The 10,469-nt window shown below is 33.3% G+C and overlaps 2 long non-coding RNA genes across 2 annotated transcripts; both read left to right on the top strand.

Annotated features, from left to right (window-relative positions):
• Positions 1 to 4,575: 4,575 nt before the first annotated feature.
• Positions 4,576 to 5,338, top strand: LOC143573280 (uncharacterized). Its single transcript, XR_013142400.1, has 3 exons — positions 4,576 to 4,635; positions 4,957 to 5,066; positions 5,134 to 5,338. It is a non-coding gene; the product is annotated as an uncharacterized LOC143573280 (long non-coding RNA).
• Positions 5,339 to 5,767: 429 nt separating this feature from the next.
• LOC143573279 (uncharacterized) lies at positions 5,768 to 6,864 on the top strand. The gene is made up of 3 exons (XR_013142399.1): positions 5,768 to 5,922; positions 6,013 to 6,080; positions 6,539 to 6,864. It is a non-coding gene; the product is annotated as an uncharacterized LOC143573279 (long non-coding RNA).
• Positions 6,865 to 10,469: the final 3,605 nt, after the last annotated feature.

The following is a 10,469-nucleotide window of genomic DNA, read 5'->3' as shown; positions in this document are numbered from 1 at the left end:
TCACACACAGTTATGTACAGACACTATCTGCTGAATGCATTTATATAGAGTAATTGTAGTGTGAGTCTTGAATTAATTCCACGCGCACTAGAGATATATGGGGAATAATTATAAAATCTGTGTACATTTGTTTTGAACACGATATGGTTTTGGTTAAAACCCCTAAATATTATCTATACCATACATTTTAAAGTGGGACGAAATGTTTTATATAATCGATAATAATAACTTAGAACATCTTCAACGGACGTCATATGATGCACTTGGAATGCGGAATAGAGACCGCTAGGAAATGATGTGGCAACGATGTGCGAGGGAGGAAGCCAAGCTACTCTATTCTATTTGATATCTACGCATTAAAAGTTTGGATCGAGTAAAGTTTAAACGAATTTGAGTATGAGTTTGAGTCAAAATTAAGCTTGCTTAATAAGCATGCTTGAGCTTAAGTAGTGCTTAACAAATCGAGCCTACACCTAAGCTCACGAGCCCAAACAAGACTGTTGTTTAATTAAACAAGATTTATTTAATGTATCAAATATATATTTACCTATTATATATATATGATAAATAAGAAACGGATACCGTACCGAATTATATATATTATGTTTAACAAAAGAACGTACTAACACTATAAAATAAAAGGCTATAAACAATTAAGCATATATTTAATAAATAGTAAAGAGCTGAGATTGGGCTCTGGAAATAAAGCTTGAAATGAGTTGAGCTTAAGCTTGAGCTCGCATATAAAACTTTTTGAGCTCGGGCTAGGCACAACTCATTTAGTCATTTACATCTCTATACTGCTCGAGAAGGTTATGTCTTCAATCAATCTATAGAAGATATGGTACTCGTAGTGACTACACAATGCGGATGCTCTAAATGCTTAAAGGGCAAATTTGTACTATTTTCCACTACTAGAACCAATTTTTAAAGTTATAGTGAGATGCATTGCCATATTCAATTTCACACTACTTATATTGAAAATGCAATTATACAAATTAACACCAAAATCTTGAAAATTTGATAAGTTTAATTGGACTTGTTTTTTGTGGTAGATGGATGGTAGATGGGATGGACAATATTGAAGGTGTCAACCCTATTTATTACGCTGGTACTTTAGTACAGTTTACTTACTATTGTCTCTTCTGGGCAATTTATTTCCATTTTTGCATGTATATTCATGACTTGTTTCTTGTACATATATATTAGTCCAGTTGACTAGTCAATCTCCAGATTATACCTTCTATAACTATGCAAAAGGGGGTCCTCTTATTTTGCAACGAATGGAAGGCAATGTACAGTAATTGTACCAAACATAATAACACTAGTACACAAATAGGCATAAGATGCAATGGGTTAAACACAGAAGGTACGGTTTCAAGATCCACCGCACCTTTAGACCAAATTCATAATATTTTGTTTGTGTATTAAATGTAAAAGAAGAAGATGCGGTTCTTTTAAACAAATTAATGTTGAATAGGTTCAAATGCAAAAGGTGCGGTTCAAAATTGTATATTATCAAATGCAAAAGGTGCGATTCAAATGCAATAGGTTTCATTATTGTTCTTATTTTGTGAACGGCTATATTTCAAAATTATATAGTATCTTCTTTCCCTCTCACGGTTCACTCTCTAGCTTCTTCCTTCTTCCTCACTTCAAGCAAGAAAAGCTCAAAATTTCACATCTTAAATTTTGTCACTTAATTGAAGGTACGTCTTAGTTTTAAGAGATATTTTATATATGACATAGTTGTCATAATATGAATTTAAGATAACCTTATAGAAATACCCGTCTAAAATTTATCTAATAGAGATAAATTTTGGATTGTTCCCTTTGGGACTGCTTTTTGAATATTCTATCTAATTAGGACGTGTATACATTTTAACGTGTTGGTTAAGTAAGAAAAAACGGTAGCTTTTACTCCTACTCCATCGGGTTTGCGTTTTATACACATACTTGAGGAGTTAAGGAGAAATGCTGCCGATTTTTTCTTAAATAGCTAGCACGTTAAAATGTATACATATGAGATAGAATATCCAAAAAGTGGGTTAGGATCCACTACCTTAGAGTTCCGGTTTACATACATTTACATCACTTGTTTGTTTATTTTAATTTTCAGATGGATCGTGATGATTGGATGTACAAAGCTTTGCGACAATCCGAAATTTAAAAGTTTTCTTAGGGTTGCCGAAGCACATCACGCTAATAAAGGAAGTCGGTCGATTTGTTGTCCTTGTTCCAAATGTCAAAACTTTAAGTATTATAATGATACCAATGAAATAGAGGCACATTTGTTCGAAAATGGTTTTAAGCCTAGATACCATTGTTGGTCAAGGCATGGAGAATGACTAGCTGATTTTAGCACGTCATCGACCACTATTGATAACACATATAACAATGACTCATTAAACCTTAACGGTGATGATGAAAAATCAAATGACCCCATAGACGATGATAACCATTCAAATGATCCCAATGAAAACGTAAATGAAATGTTACATGGCATGGATGAGATTTATGTTGATGAAGGTTTGATATAGTCAGTTTATTAATATAATTTATCTTTATTTTTTTTTAAATTTTAATAACCAGTTTATTAGTAATTTTATTTTATGCAGAATAAACAAGAATGATGTAGATAAATAGACGTGTTTGATTATGAGTGTTAAGGAGACATTGTCGATTGTTTGTGTGATTTCATTTAAAACTTTTAAAAAATATGTGTTTTATTTGTTTGTTTTATTATGAGTGTTCTATATTGTATATTGTTAAGAACCGAACCGAAACCAAACGGTTTTAGAAAATCATAAAACCGAAAGTTTGGTTTTCGGTTCGGTTTTAGTCACAAACCCACCACACCGAAAAAACCGAAACCAAACTTTTTTTTCCATCAACCGTATTTTATTGTTTGATTATAATTTACATAAATTAAACAAATTATTTACGTAACTTAAACACCACTAATGTTGTTTTAATAGCCATTTAATAAAAATGTTATCATTTACATAAACAAATTATATTTGGCTTTATATTATGCTGTACACCACAGTCATACCGCCAAATTTTAAGTCACCGCCAAATTCCACCCCCAAAAGTCAAAAGTATTTGACATTCCCTCCAGTGATCTATATCCATTCAATTAGGCGCCAAACTATTCAGTACACCGCCAATCTATTCACACACCACCCTTAATTGCAAACCCTAACTTATCAGTAACTCATTCAGCCACAATCGGACCACCCACTGAAATAAGCCCCACCCACGACGAACTGTTGACTGAAATTGTACTGCTCGTCAGCCCTCTTTGCCTCTTCAACAAGCACAATAAGTCACATCTTCAGTTATTTTTGTTAATTGTTTACGCAGTGGGGAACCTGAACCAAAGTTATTGTTTTGTTTCAATTTCATTATTTATATGTTTGGGTTGATGTGGTTGTGAATAAATAAAGGGTTGTAGGTGGTCCTGGCCTGATATTAAAGTGTATTAATTGCACGTGTAGTAGTTTGTTAGATTATATTTAATTGCAAGTGTATTAATTTGACTTTCACTCACCATAGGTTTGAGTAACATAAAGAAAACCTCACGCGGGATTGCTGCTTTTTTAACTCAAATTCCCGAGGACAAGTTACCTATGAGATTTGATGAAAATAATATGCCGCTACATGATGATCCAGAAATACTTGGCAAATTTAGTTCATTCTATGGGATGACGGTTCAACATTGCTTTCCAATTCATATTCAAATGTGCCAATTCGAAGACAAAGATTTTGATTACGTGTGGTCAGAAACGAAGGCACGTATTATATTTTTAACTTAATATGAAATACCTATAAATTATTTGTTATTATTTTAACTTGGTGTTTTTATTCGATAGCAATTTTGGAAGATTGAGACTGATGCTCCTAAAGAATATATGAGGAGGTGGGCTGTGAGACTTGGCACAAACTTTTGATCTAGGACTGCTACAAATTATATATATAATCCAGACCCTAGTCCCGATGCCCCGAAAGCTTGTGAAAAATTTCCATTTATTGATGAAGAAGATTGGAAGTTGTTCGTTATACAAAAGACTAGTGAGGAGGCTATGGTATATTTGAATTGTTTATTAATGTTAATAATATTACATGTATATGTTTGCATGTAATTAATGACAATTTGTTGATATATGTGAAGGAAAAAAGAGAAAAAGCAAAACCTAGTAATTCAAAGAGAAAAAACATGCCTAAGGTAGGACGAGAAGGCTATAGAGGTTTGAAACGAAAGCAAAGTATCATATGGCCCCAGCTTGAGGAAAGCTACCCGGGACTTAAAGGAATACAAAACTCACGTTCTAGGTTGTTTATAATGGGTCATGCAACAAAAAACAAAAAAACCAAGCTGTATTCACTTGATGATGATGGGATTGAGAAGGCTGATGCTTTGGTAAATGATTATGCTATTTAGTTATATGAAAATGAATTCAGTTTGATTTTTTAATGTTATAGTTAGATGTTTTAACAAATGTTTTTTGTAGTATCGAGTCGAGCAAGTTATGATAGCTGATGGAAGCTATAATGAAAATAAAGAAGACCTGCTTGTTCGAGTTGTTGGACCCGAGCACGGCGGGCGATCAAGAACGGTGTCCCAGATCATAGGTAATGACTATACATATATACATATATTTGTTGCAAAAAATCTTTTGTACGCACATTCTAGATTTGTTAATTGTCCATCTGTTATTCCAAAAAAAAATAAAAAAATAAATAAAGATATATATTTTTGTTGTTATGATGCTTGCTGTTATATTTTGTTATAATAATGTTGCTATATTTTTGTTGGCAACAAAAAGTTGGTATGCTGCTTCTTGTTATAATAATGTGGCCATGATTTTTTTGTTAACCAAATTTTGCACAGAATCCTCCCCTTTTATATATATATAAATTGATGAAATTGATATTGTTATAATGAGTTTATAGGCTACACTAAAGTTCATGGAGGGTTGTTTAAAAATGTGAACTATGGTAGAAACTCGATACGACAAGTGGACACGTGTACTGATGGACATGTCAACTATCCACCTATCATGGTAATATATTTTAATTGTTTGCTATATATATGTACATGTATATTAAAAATGTTGAATGGTCTTGCAGAGCGAAACCCGATGTGAGTTGCTAATAAACGTGGGTGACTCACTAGTGAAGGTGGCTGAAGGTAAGGCATGGCCGACCATCGGTGCGGTTTTACATTGTAAGCCAATAATGGTAGATTGTGTCAAGGTTTCCGTGGATGGCATTGTTGATTCATATAAAGATTTTGAAGTCTACAATGTAACAAAAACAACAAAAGTTAATACGGTTGAGACGTTGGTTGGTCAAATCATTCAGTGGCCAAGAATATCGATAAGGGTATATTTTTGTTTATATGTTTAAATTTATTTTAGTGTTAAAATATATTTTAGTGCATCAGTATTTACTAGAATATATTTTTGTTAAATTGTAGCTTGTGAACCAAAGGGAACCAAGCAAGTCACCAAGTTCCCCGAGAGTGGAGTTGAGTTCTTCTTCACCGAATCATACAAGCAACTCGCCACAAATAAATGACAATGACACCGCGAACACTTTAACTTTATGTTCACAAAAGGTCAACCGATTTCTAATATATATTTTTTAATTTAGTTTGATTTGTTTATATTACAAAAATTTGTTTGCTATTTTAGACTAATCAAGTGGGTCGTGTCTCCCCATAATTTTGACGATGAGAACATCGCGAGCAGTTCATTTTATCAACTGGTAGCCGGCCCATTTACTCTCATATTTTTTGTTCATTTAGTTTGATTTGTTAGTGTTATAACAGTTTTTTTGTTAATTTAGGTTGATGAAGACAATTACGAGCCTGAAGTGGTAAAATCAAATCTCTTTGAAGATGGTTATTTAAATGCGGTTAGTTTTCAAAAACTGGTTTATATAACAATATGTATGTACACACACATATTTTTACGCAAGTACCAATGTTTTGATAATCGTATATAGTTAATATCTATGGACCAACAACAAATTGGTACAAATGCTTGAGGGCTGGACTGCTGAGGCATCTCAAGGTTAGCGCAAATTCTACCATTTTTAATGTTTGCTTATATCCAACGGCTCAAACCTAAAAGATAACTTGCTGTTGACTAAAATTGTCATAATTTGCTGACTTAATGACCCATTAACAAACTGTCCTGAAATGATATTGTGTGCTAAAACCTGCAGTTTGACTTGTGAGAAGTCGGATCATAAAATATATGTTATGTGCTAAGTTTGCAATAACCTTGAAGCTTGTGACCCAAAATTGCCTAATACCAGAAATACCCTTGATAAGCAAACAACCGATTTGTTTGGAAATTAACTTTAATTTGAAGCTGACATATTTATTCGTTTATGTTCATTAATTAATGCTAGTGAACCGTTTGTTTATTTTGTTAGCGAACGAACATAAACGAACACTTACATTTTCTTGTCGAAAACACTTACATATTTTTAAGCTTCATTTTACTAATGTAATATGTTTTGTTAGGTGATTTCTATGGTTTGACTTGTGATAATAAAGACGTCGGTTCAAGTTGCAAGATTGAAGACATCGGTTCAAGTAGTTAGAATGAAGATGTCGTTTTTGAAAGTTATTATGTATTACTTTTACTTTTAACCTATATATATATTTGTGACACAATGAAACTTTTTGTATATTATCATCTTTGGTTTTTCAGGAAATTCATATTTCATATTATGTTATTTATAATATTATTTGTTTTCTGGAAACTAAAAAAAAATAAAAAAGAATCAAATGGTGCGGTCACAAAAACACCATCTTTTGGATTGGTTCATATTAAGAGGGTTCATATTAAGAGGTGCAGTTCATATTTGGATGCAGCAGAAGGTGCGGCTCTCCTTTATATAAGCAGAAGGTGCGGTTTGAAGAAGATGCGGTTGTATTTTAACAGATGGTGCGATGGTATAAAGTGCGGTCCTTGACCCGCACCTTCTAGGGAAATTAACCGCATCTTCAGGCCTCTTCTGTACTAGTGTAAGGGACAAAAACATTTATGATTCAGGTTATAAATGCTGAAAAGAAAGGTAGATATTGATAAAGTTAATTTAATTAATTGTATATTTTTTCTTTTGACGACATATATAAATGCTGAAAAAAAGAACTTAAGAAACCTTTAACGTTCTGCTAATTATCACTTGTAGAAAAAAGGAAATATTACCAATGGAAATCCAAAAGGAAAAAAAATTAGAACATTAATTTAAATAATTAAGTCAGGAATCTATGATTAATGAGTAAAGTTTTTTTTATAGACAATTAGCGACGAGTTATACCGACATAATATTTTTAAGAAACCCGTCATTTTCGTCATCTTTAAAGGAAATATGGAAATTCTGTGACTAACCCGGAGTTTTTTTAAGATAATATTTTGGATCGAATTCTTACTTATACTTTTTTGTCCTTTTTAAGTGTGGGTTCAACGTTGCACTTCAACCACCAACGACACAACATCCATCGGTAAATGTTTCTGAAACTAGCATAACAAACTCGATGGTAAGCGTCGTGTATTTCAATTCAAGACAAATTAAAAGTAAACTCCCTATGTTTCAAATACAAGATATCATTGCTAGGGCATGGTTTGTGAGATGAATTGGCATATCATTGTTAGCACTTGGTTAATTAAAGTGATCGTCTCGTAAATTAATTGCGATGTAAGTGTTGCACACTGTTTTCGTGGCACACTAGATTAGTAGTAGTAGTAGATGTATGTACAGTAGATGTAAAATTTATGGACTCACTTGTAAACTTAGTTTATTTTTTTATTTGTTACCCGTATCTAGTTATCAGGATTCGCGGACATACATATAAGATTAGGGAATGTATAATACGCGAAAATATAAGGTGCTTATCGGGTCTTGGGGACACACCTTGATATCCAAAGGGTCCCTGATTCAAACATTCTCAAGGTAAACGTCTTGCATGAACATCAGTCCATCAACAAATAGTAATAAAAATTGAGTCACCGAAGAACATGTAATCTCACGTGACTTTAGATTGTCACTAGTCCGATTATAAAATATAAATAAATTATTTGTGAAAAATCCAACTGAGAAACGTCAAGGTTGTGCTCACGTCAAACGTCAAAGAAGTGATCTCTTTGTTTCTATTTTATAGGTTTCCCCGTTTGTTGTTTTGTGAAGCTCAGCATCCCTGTAAAAATGGAATCATTTCTGCCGTGCATGCATGTGCGTTTTTTTTTTGAATTAAAATAATGAGTACAATATATATATAAGATTGAGGATGTATACATCGATGGTTGTGATCATGGGATTTTGAAGGTCGTTGGTGTTTGTGTTTGTGTCACATTAATTAATTTATTAAATTTCTTTCTTCTTCCTTTCTTAACTTCCTATGGCGTTATTCTCAAACTTTAATACAAGAACTTGCATTTGCTGTCTTTTTCTTACTGACTTCGACGTGTCTGTTCCTCAACAGTTAATATATAAATGTATGGAGAGAGAAGATGGCGTACGTATGTGTGGTTGAGGTGGGGTGGGGTGGGGTGGGGTGGGGTGGGGTGTTTGAAAATAGAAAAATACATTTGGGAATCAATATATAGATGTAATACAGAGGCAAGATGGTGTACTTATGTGTGGTAGTGTGGGTGTTTGAAAATAGAAAAATATATTTGGAAAAATGATCAAAATTATCAATTTTACCAAGCAAATTCTATAACCAGTCTTTTAAATTTAAAATATCCAAAATGACATATTTGATATTTCTAAACGGTAGGATCTACTATAATAGAACTAACATATGATAAATCTATTTGGCGTCCTTATGTTTTTGAATCAATCACATCCAGACACGTATGCACTTAAATGGTCGGGTCCAACTGTTTAGTTATGACGCATGCCATTTATTAAAAGGATGGTCCAACGATTTAATAAACGGTCAGGCAACGGATCAATGTATTCCATCGGGCCTTCATATTTACTCCTTTCCAGATCTACTTCGACGACCATTCATATCTATTTATTTTTAGTGAAAATTTGAAGGGTTAAGGGTAACAACCCATATATTTGGTATATCGTAAATTAAAAAATGTACAAAAAGGTAACAAACCAAATATGTACCTTTTTTAAATTTTACAGTCTAACTACCAAATGTATGGTTGTGACCCTTGGCACTTAAAATAGTCATTAAAAATATAATTGTATTTTGATTATTTGGATTCTTTGTTATTTTTAATAGTTATTTAATTAATTTAAATATAAAGATATTAAGTGTCACACCTCAATTTACGACAAAATATGACGGACACAACTGATTGCACAATAGATCGCAAGACGTACGCAACTAATAATAATGGAAATAACTATTTATTTAATCTCATAAAAATCCAAGTACATCACGATATTCAATGTAATTTTATAAAAATCCAAGTATACTTACTCTATAATTGCATTTTTTATATTTTCCGTCGTAAAGTTTATAAGTTGGTTAATTTTACTTGTTTATGAAGAGTCGGGTTATATTTAGTCTCGTTAATTAGTGTTGGTACATGATGTCAGTAGTTCAGTGTCTAGTGTCTGTAATCGAGTCGTTTAGATTAGTATTGTGTATTAAGCGAAGTTAGCTAACAAGTTCGCTGATATAGGCGAACTTGTTAGATAAGCGAAGTTAGTGACAACTTCGCCTGAACATGCCATGCGAAGTTGTCGTGATATATATGCATTAGGTTACGGCTGAAGTTATTAAGGATTGATAGAGTTGTCATTGTATCGAGTTTACGAGTCCAGTGTCTGTGATTGATATCACGTGTTTACGGTTGCAATATAACGAGTCTTTTCTTATTGTAACGTGTGTTCGATTGTGTTAACGTATATCGTCTTCTACGCTCGTAACGTATTACGTAGGGATTCCGCACCTACATAGAACGAGATATTCCGTGTAGATCCGGCTGGGAACCTACAATTGGTATCAGAGCTTTTGCTTGTGATTGTGTAGTTCGGGATTATCACGCGGGTGTAGAAATCGTTCCGTTTGACTATTCGCGGGACGAGTTTAGCGAGTTTTTGTGTCCTACTCACCTCCCACCATCATAAACTACCCATAACACCTTCGCATACCTCGCAAAACCCATAAATCAAACCTGCAAAACCATCGTGTTCATCAGGCGAAGTTGCCGCTACTGTTCGTAGGGTTTCGGCGAAGATATAAGGTTAAGCGAAGTTATCCACAACTTCGCCTACCTCTCAAGTTCGCTTATCTCAAGCGAAGTTACCCACAACTTCTCCTACTTCATAAGTTCGCTTATCACAAGCGAAGTTATCTACAACTTCACCGACTCAGGCGAATTTAACAAGGGGAGCGAAGTTCAGAATTCCAGCGAAGTTAAGACTTAAGCGAAGTTATCCACAACTTCGCCTACAGTACTGTTAAGAATAAAATTTTTATT

Source organism: Bidens hawaiensis, unplaced genomic scaffold (assembly GCF_021521415.1).
Source record: "Bidens hawaiensis isolate Kalapana, Puna unplaced genomic scaffold, B.hawaiensis_p1.1 tig00026291_1, whole genome shotgun sequence".
NCBI lineage: Eukaryota > Viridiplantae > Streptophyta > Magnoliopsida > Asterales > Asteraceae > Bidens > Bidens hawaiensis.
This window is presented reverse-complemented; position numbering and strand designations above follow the sequence as displayed.